The following is a 9,422-nucleotide window of genomic DNA, read 5'->3' on the forward strand; positions in this document are numbered from 1 at the left end:
AAAGCTGCATACCAGTATCTCCCATAAATACTAATACAAAAGTCCTTATAAAATAATAGCAAACTGAATTCAGCAGCATATTAGAAGAACTATGTATTGTAACCAAGCATGATTCATTTCTAGAATGCAAGGAAACATCAACACTGAAATAATCAGCGTCTACAGCACATTAGGCTTCCCCGGTGGCTCAGTAGTGAAAAATCAGCCTGTCAATCAGGAGACCCAGGTTTGATCCCTGGGTCAGGAAAATCCCCTGGAGGAGAAAATGGCAACCCACTTCAGGATTCTTGCCTGGGAAATCCCATGGACAGAGGAGCCTGGTGGGCTTCAGCCCATGGGGTCACAAAGAGTCAGACACGACTTAGCAACCCAACTACCACCACCAACAGCAGAGAAGCAAAGAATGAAGAGGAAAAACCTCTATGAGATCATCTCAATTTATGTAGAAAATCATCAGACAAATTCAATACATTTTCTTGATAAAAGCATTTAGCACATTAGCAATGGAAGGATATTTCCTCAACATGATAAAAGATATTTACGAAATACCCACAGCTTGCTTCACACTGCAGAGTGAAGACTTAAAGCGGCTGCCTTAAGTGAAGACTTAAAGCGGCTGCCTTAAGTGAAGACTTAAAGCGGCTGCCTTAAGAACAGGCACTTTCTTTTCCCTCTTCTACTCACATAGTTTTGGAATTTCTAGCTAGGGTAGTCAGGGAAGAAAAAGAAATAAAAGGCATTCTGGAAAGAAAGAAGTATTATTAATAAAATGCTCTCTAGACACAAATGGCATGATCTTATATGTAGAACACCCTAAGTTCAGTTCAGTTCAGTCGCTCAGTCATGTCTGACTCTTTGCAACCCCATGAATCGCAGCACGCCAGGCCTCCCTGTCCATCACCAACTCCCGGAGTTCACTCAGACTCACGTCCATCGAGTCAGTGATGCCATCCAGCCATCTCATCCTCTGTCATCGCCTTCTCCTCCTGCTCCCAATCCCTCCCAGCATCAGAACCTTTTCCAATGAGTCAACTCTTCGCATCAGGTGGCCAAAGGACTGGAGTTTCAGCTTTAGCATCATTCCCTCCAAAGAAATCCCAGGGCTGATCTCCTTCAGAATGGACTGGTTGGATCTCCTTGCAGTCCAAGGGACTCTCAAGAGTCTTCTCCAACACTACAGTTCAAAAGCATCAATTCTTCGGCACTCAGCCTTCTTCACAGTCCAACTCTCACATCCATACATGACCACTGGAAAAACCATAGCCTTGACTAGACAGACCTTTGTTGGCAAAGTAATGTCTCTGCTTTTGAATATGCTATCTAGGTTGGTCATAACTTTCCTTCCAAGGAGTAGGCGTCTTTTAATTTCATGGCTGCAGTCACCATCTGCACTGATTTTGGAGCCCCCAAAAATAAAGTCTGACACTGTTTCTACTGTTTCCCATCTATTTCCCATGAAGTGATGGGACGAGATGCCATGATCTTCGTTTTCTGAATGTTTGAGCTTTAAGCCAACTTTTTCACTCTCCTCTTTCACTTTCATCAAGAGGCTTTTTAGTTCCTCTTCACTTTCTGCCATAAGGGTGCTGTCATCTGCATATCTGAGGTTATTGATATTTCTCCCGGCAATCTTGATTCCAGCTTGTGCTTCTTCCAGCCCAGCATTTCTCATGATGTACTCTGCATAGAAGTTAAATAAGCAGGGTGACAATAAACAGCCTTGACGTACTCCTTTTCCAATTTGGAACCAGTCTGTTGTTCCATGTAGAGGCCACAAAAAATCTTCTAGCTCTAACAAATAATTTAATAATTGCAGGAAGTTTCTGCAATATGAAATCAACACACAAAAATGGTTTGTATTTGCATGCTCTAAAGGATAAAAATCTGAAAAGGAGATTAAGAAAACATATCCATTTATAATAGCATCAAATTTTTGTGGGTTGTGGTTCCAATGAAAATTTTATTGTCAGAGCATTTGCCGTGCTGTTTTGTCTGTGTGATGCTTGATAAAGCTGTGGATCCCGCCGGTCGTGACTAGTCATGACTGGTGTCGCTGCAGAGGGTGAAGGGAGTTTTCTGAGGCAGGGTCTCTTGGTTCCACTAGATGGAAGAAAGAAATTCAGAAATTTCTGAATTTCTGAAGCGTCTCTAACCAACGGGGATGGAGGTTACTTCACAGGACTGGTCCCATGTTACGGTGGATCCTCCTTGCTGATGCTGCCTGGTTCGGCAGTATCTCTTTTAAAATTATTTTTTTATTTGGCTGCACTGGGTCTTAGTTGTGGAATATGAACTGTTAGCTGTGGCATGCGGGATCCAGTTCCCTGACCACATATTGAACCCCGGCCCCTGCGCTGGGAGAGCGGAGCCTTAGCCACTGCACCCCTAGGGAAGTCGTCTGGGAGGCTTTTAGAGTGTGCCTTTGGTGCTTCTTCCCCAGAAGGAGAGGCTGTAAGTTTTGGAATATGTTGATATATTTCATTGAGAAAGGCAGAAGAACATCCCCCAGGATTTCGTACAGGACTTACTTGGTTGGCACAGGCAACAGCTAAAAGAAAGGACGATTCAGATATCAATAAGGTAAAGAGTTCTAATGGTCCAGGTGGAGACTGACCACAAGCCGGACTAGTGAGACCTTAACCAAACACACAAGATCTAAGCTTCCCTGGTTTGTCTTGTGTAAGAGGAGCAGTTTGTCCTCAGTGAACTTTGAGGTGTCGTCCAGCGCTCATATGTACAAGCTGAAATCCATCCTGTTCACACTTCATTAAATTAGAATGATGAGCCAAGTTTCCTCCATAAATTTCTCCCAACTGTTGAGGCAGTTGGATTCAGGGATGACTGGACATAGAAAGCCGTTCTAGTATCTCTGCTGGCATTACAAGCAAACCTCAATCATTTGTGTATTAATTATTTATTGGTTCTTTTGATTCAGCATCACTAATTAAACAAGTATGTTCTGTATGCTCCCTCAGTACCAGTTTTGTCTGAGGTCCCGTACAAGATAAAATGTAAAAAGGAGAGACAGATTCTCCCACCCATGTTACTCAACCACTTATTTGGAAATTTCTTCCAATAAGCACACATTCAATGATGTGAATAAGTAACTTTCGGACGAAGACATAGCCTGTGGTTAGACTTAACGTTCCAGAGGGTGACACTGATTTTCTGTGAGGCCATCTAGGGAGTCTGGGAGCATTGTTTAAGCACAGTAAGTCTCGGAACCTCAGCACTCTGCACTGTTTGGTTCCCATGAACAAGCTCCAGCGATTCTGCGAGCTTTTGTTCTCGAATAAGTTACGCAAACACGAACAAGCGTGGTCGCCTTGTCACTGTTCATTGTGCTGTGTAACTGGAAGAAGAAACCCTAGTTTTCCTCTTCTCTGAGGAGCAACCAGGTAGGCAACAGAGCAGTCTTCCAACGTTGCTGCCTAGGATGGTTACGGAATCTCCGGGCTCAACGCTACGTAGACCTTCTTGCCTGGTTCACAGCATTAATAATAGCTGGTACCAAAATCTCAGCGAAGCAAATAATCATAGAAGCATACAATAAATTACAGACTATGCATAAAGGGCTAAAAATCTACAAGCAGATTAAACATTCAGCAAAATGGCAGCCGTCCAAGTTTTCAGTAGGGCTGCTGTGTTAGAGCCTCTGCACGGAGTCAGCTTCAGGCCTGAGACGGGTGAGGTCAGCACAGAGAAGGAACTCCAGAAAACTGCTCTACCTGCCTGACTTAACACCCGGGAAGATGAGGCCAAGAACATTTTCTAAGGTGGCCCAGGAAATGGGACTAGTTGCGTGACCTCAGTCAGCGGGCCACGAGGGCGACGGTCTCTTCTTCCGCAACCCCACCCACGCCCTCCCCGCCAGCCTGCAGTGTCTCTGTTTCTTTCCTCTGTTCCTCTGGCTCCCTTCCCATCTCTGGGCTTCCCTGATGGCTCAGAGGTAAAGCATCCACCTGCAATGCAGGAGACCTAGGAGACATGGGTTCGATACCTGGGTTGGGAAGATCCCCTGGAGGAGGAAATGCAACCTGCTCCAGTATTCTTGCCTTGGAAATCCCAAAGACAGAGGAGCCTGGTGGACTACAGTCCATGGGGTCGCAAAGAGGAGGACAGGACTGAGCACACACACCCACATCTTTCCCCTATCCCTTATCTCTCTGCTTCTATCCCCCTACCTTGACTTCCAGCTCCTTCCCCTCTTCTTTTATTGCCTAGTATAAAGCTCCAATACTTTGGCCACCTCTTGCAAAGAGCTGACTCACTGGAAAAGACCCTGATGCTGGGAAAGACTGAGGGCAGCGGGAAAAGGGGAAACAGAGGATGAGATGGTTGGATGGCATCACTGACTCAATGGACATGAGTTTGAGCAAACTCTGGGACATTGTGAAGGACAGGGAAGCTTGGCATGCTGTCCTCCATGGGATCTTAAAGAGCTGGACATGGCTGAGCGACTGAACAACAACTATCGAAATTTTTAGTATCAGTCAGTTCAGTTCAGTCTCTCAGTCATGTCTGACTCTTTGTGACCCCATGAATGGGGTCTGCATGCCAGGGCATGAATGGGCAGCATGCCAGGCCTCCCTGTCCATCACCAACTCCTGGAGTTTACCCAAACTCATGTCCTTTGAGTCGGTGATACCATCCAGCCATCTCATCCTCTCTCGTCCCCTTCTCCTTCTGCCCCCAATCCCTCCGAGCATCAGAGTCTTTTCAAATGAGTCAACTCTTTGCATGAGGTGGCCACAGTACTGGAGTTTCAGCTTCAGCAACAGTCCTTCCAATGAACACCTAGAACTGATCTCCTTTAGGATGGACTGGTTGGATCTCCTTGCAGTCCAAGGGACTCTCAAGAGTCTTCTCCAACACCACAGTTCAAAAGCATCAATTCTTTGGTGCTCAGCCTTCTTCACAGTCCAACTCTCACATCCATACATGACCACTGGAAAAACCATAGCCTTGACTAGACAGACCTTTGTTGGCAAAGTAATGTCTCTGCTTTTGAATATGCTATCTAGGTTGGTCATAACTTTCCTTCCAAGGAGTAGGCGTCTTTTAATTTCATGGCTGCAATCACCATCTGCACTGATTTTGGAGCCCCCAGAAATAAAGTCTGACACTGTTTCCACTGTTTCTCCATCTATTTGGCATGAAGTGATGGGGCCAGATGCCATGATCTTAGTTTTCTGAAAGTTGAGCTTTAAGCCAACTTTTTCACTCTCCTCTTTCACTTTCATCAAGAGGCTCTTTAGTTCTTCTTCACTTTCTGCCATAAGGGTGGTGTCATCTGCATATCTGAGGTTATTGAATATTTCTCCTGTCAATCTTTATTCCAGCTTGTGTTTCTTCCAGCCCAGCGTTTCTCATGATGTACTCTGCATAGAAGTTAAATAAGCAGGGTGACAATAAACAGCCTTGACGTACTCCTTTTCCTATTTGGAACCAGTCTGTTGTTCCACGTCCAGTTCTAACTGTTGCTTCCTGACCTGCATACAGGTTTCTCAAGAGGCAGGTCAGGTGGTCTGTTCCTCCCATCTCTTTCAGAATTTTCCACAGTTTATTGTGATCCACACAGTCAAAGGCTTTGGTATAGTCAACAAAGCAGAAATAGACGTTTTTCTGGAACTCTCTTGCTTTTTTGGATGTTGGCAATTTGATCTCTGGTTCCTCTGCCTTTTCTAAAACCCATACTTATGCTTACTAAATCTAGTGTTCTGTTTTGAATCTTTTTTAATTTTACAAGTGGGTGTGTTAAATATTCTATATTTATCTCTCTTAAAAAAGAGTGTGTGCATGTGCCAACTTGCTTCAGTTGTGTCTAACTCTTTGGGACCCTCCAGGCAAGAATAATGGAGTGGGTTGCCATTTCCTGCTCCAGGGGATCTTCCTGACCCAGGGATTAAACCCACATCTCCTGTGTCTCCTGCATTGATTGGCGGATTCTTTACCAATAAAGCCACCTGGGAAGCCCCCCAAAAGAGTCCTTTAATTAAACTGCATAGTGACTCTGCATTTACCCTGTGATTTGTACACCAACTTCCACCCCTCACAACCCCTGAAAACGACTTCTCTTCCTGTCCCAGATGCTCCTTTTGGATCTTAGCCCCGGAAAAGTTTCTTTTCTTTTAAACTCTCCAAATAAGACTCTACTGTAAACACAAGCCTCAGATAATAAGCGCAGGTAACATCACTATTTCCTGCTGTCAGTGACACTCAGTGCACAGGTTGGAAACCCCAAACCAACAGCGTGGCTGCTGTGTGGTAGCTCCCACCTGTCTGGCTGTATATTTCCTGGGTAAGCCCCTCTTTGAGAAGCTGAGCTGAACTCTGTCTCCCCATGCAGTAACACAAACCCTGTGGACTGCAGTCTCTAAGGAACGTGGAAACCCAGAGGTTGGTGCCAGGCTGGGGTGGAGGTGATTTGCTGAAAGGTTGAGAAACACAGGAAGCAGATCAACCCGGGTAAGTCAAACTGGCAAAAATTCAGGGCCCCGGCCTGTCAGAGGAGGGTATGCTGTGGTTCCACAGAGGCGTAGATATCTGCAGTTTCAGCACACCATCAGTGCTCCATCCCAGGTGGCTCAAGAGGTAAAGAATCCGGCTACCAATGCAGGAGATGCAGGAAACACAGGAGACATGGGTTCCATCCCTGGGTCGGGAAGATCCCCTGGGGGAGGAAATGGCAACCTCCTTCAGTATTCTTGCCTGGAGAATCTTATGGACAGAAGAGCCTGGTGGGCTACAGTCCATGGGGTCCCAAAGAGTCGGACACGACTGATTGACTACACACGCAGATGTTCCATCTCATTTCAGACGCAGTGTTCTACTCCAGTGAGAGACAACTGATTGAAAGACACAGATGCAAACAGAAGCTGTGGGGCCTGTAGGTGGAAAGAGAGTTGTTCTTTAGGACAAAGGATAACTCATAGCAGAGATTAGGCAAGTGGGGGGAAACCCTTTATCTCTACAGTTGAAGAAGAGGGTGCATTGAAAATTTGAAGTACAGTTGCAAACTCAGCATTTCTGATAGTTAAGAAGCAGTAAGGGTGCCTCTGTTACTGTTCACTTATGTTTGTAACAAGAACGTCAGGACCTACCTGGAGCAAGGGCAGAGGGACAGGAGCAAAACCTGGAAGTCTCAAGAAGATCAATGTGGTCCAGAAAAGATCCCTGAAAACGCAGGGGATCTGGGGGGGGGAGAGGGGCTCCTCCCCGCAGCCTCCCAGAACAGTGCTGGTGCGCACTCATTGCTGTCTCGTCACTAAGTTGTGTCCAACTCTTGTGGGACCCCGTGGACTGCAGCCCACCAGGCTCCTCTGTCCATAGGATCCCATAAATATTAGTTGAATAGTCAAGTAAGGTTTTTGACAAATTTCTAAGGAAGAAGAGTTAGAAAGGAAGGCTGGGAACCACATCTCTCCTCCTCCTTTGTTGTATATGTTTGCCAGTTGAACATGTTCATTTCACAGAAGGAAACCAGCTAATCCTTGACTCTGCTCGTAAAGCTACAGGTGAAAGAATTTTATGGCAATAATCGAACTGGGTGCATCTCCCCTAAGGACGGCAGCCAAGATCCTGGCAGAATGGCCAGAACCTGAGAGCACCGTGCCCTCACAGGGTCTGGTGTTTCATGAATCGATTATATAATGCCTGCCGGCTGCACAGATCCAGCGCGATGGGGAAGAGAAACAGGAGAGAGCATCTGCTTTCCTCTGGTAGGTTTTGATTTGTTTGGTCCTTTTACTTCTCTGTTGCCAAGTAGCAAATGATGCAGGGCTTCTCATGTGGCTCAGTGGTAAAGAACCTGCTTGATGCAAGAGACGCAGAAGATGTAGGTTCTATCCCTGGATCAGGAAGATCCCCTGGAGGAGGAAATGGCAACCCACTCTTGGCAACCCCATTCTTGCTTGGAGAATTCCATGGACAGAAGAGCCTGGCGGGCACAGTCCATGGGGCTGCAACGAGTCAGACACGACTGAGCGACTAACACACACACAGCAGATGATGACAGAATTGAGTGCCTTAAAAGAACCATTTTATTCATCTGTGATTGTGGCTCAGGGAGGCAAACAGGGCCCTGTGGAGGTGGCTGGGCCGTGCTCCCCGAGGCGCCTGCTGAGGCCTAAGAGCAGCTAACTCAGTCTAAACCGGCTCCCGTTTGCCCATTTCCCTTCCTGGTGTGGTTTCATCCCTCCAGAGGCTCTCAGCTCCACAGCAGCTCTTCGGCTTCTCGGTTCTGTGCCCACACTCACCCTTCCCCGATTGTCCCGTCGAAGCCACAGGAGGGGTCCCGGCCCATGTAGCTGCTCTCCTGACCTCCTTCCTCTGGGAAGGGAGGCAGGGAGGAAGGTTCGGACACACACCACTCCCTGTCTTTCCCCATCTGAATAGGCTGCAGTTGCAGACATAAGACCTCGTCAGCTCTGCTTCCTCCAGCATCGTCTTACATCACAACTCCGCCCGAAGCGAGGGCTCTTCTCTGATGTTCTCTGCCACGTGTTGCATCCTAGACTCTGCACTTAGAACACTGTTCAAGCAACTTTGCTAAGATCACTTGGGCCTCCCTGGTTGCCTCCAGGTTCTTCCTTGAGCTATGTAAAAAGTTCAGCTGGTAGGCACAGGGAGCTTTATTCAGTATTTTATAAAAACCTATCATTGTGTGTATTCAGTCATGTCTGACTCTTTGCGACCCCGTGGGCTGTAACCCGCCAGGCTCCTCTCTCGGTGGAATTTTTCAGGCAAGACTACTGGAGTGAGTTGCCATTTCCTTCTCATAATAACCTATAATGAAAAAGAATCTGAAGAAAGAATATATATATATATATGTACATGTATAAAACCTGAGTCACTTCACTGTAGCCCTCAAACTACCACAACGTAGTAAATCAACTAAATTTCAACAACAAGAAAAATAGATCAGAGCAAGATGAAAAGGTGGAGAATCAGCCTTAACGTTGGATATGACGATTCCAAATGACAGAAACTCCGCACTGGAAGGGGCTCCCATCAGAAAGCACTTTCTCTGAGCAGAGAAAGATGGGGCAGGTTTGGGACTCTTTAATTCTGTGCAGATGGTTGTGTACAAATATTTTTCAGAGGATCTCATGGGGACAGTGGAGAGTAGGGGCATAATTTCAAGCCTAACTTTTCTTGTTCTAGGTCTGTAGAGGGTGTAATTTTGACTGAGAGAGGGCATGTTGCGCACCGAAGATGAAGAGAAAAGCTCCATGAAGAGCGTTCCCGCGTTGTATGCAGTGCAGCTCAGCTCTCCTGTTCCACTCCGGGCAGTGGCGTCAGTGTCAACCTGGAAGTCACCGGCCCGGGAGCCTGGGGGAAGTGGCCTTCACTCAAGGTGCTGATCCTGGTGACTGTGCGTCCCAAACATCGTTTTTTTGTCTCCAGTTTTCATCCGTCAT

This window comes from Bos taurus, chromosome 24 (assembly GCF_002263795.3).
Source record: "Bos taurus isolate L1 Dominette 01449 registration number 42190680 breed Hereford chromosome 24, ARS-UCD2.0, whole genome shotgun sequence".
NCBI lineage: Eukaryota > Metazoa > Chordata > Mammalia > Artiodactyla > Bovidae > Bos > Bos taurus.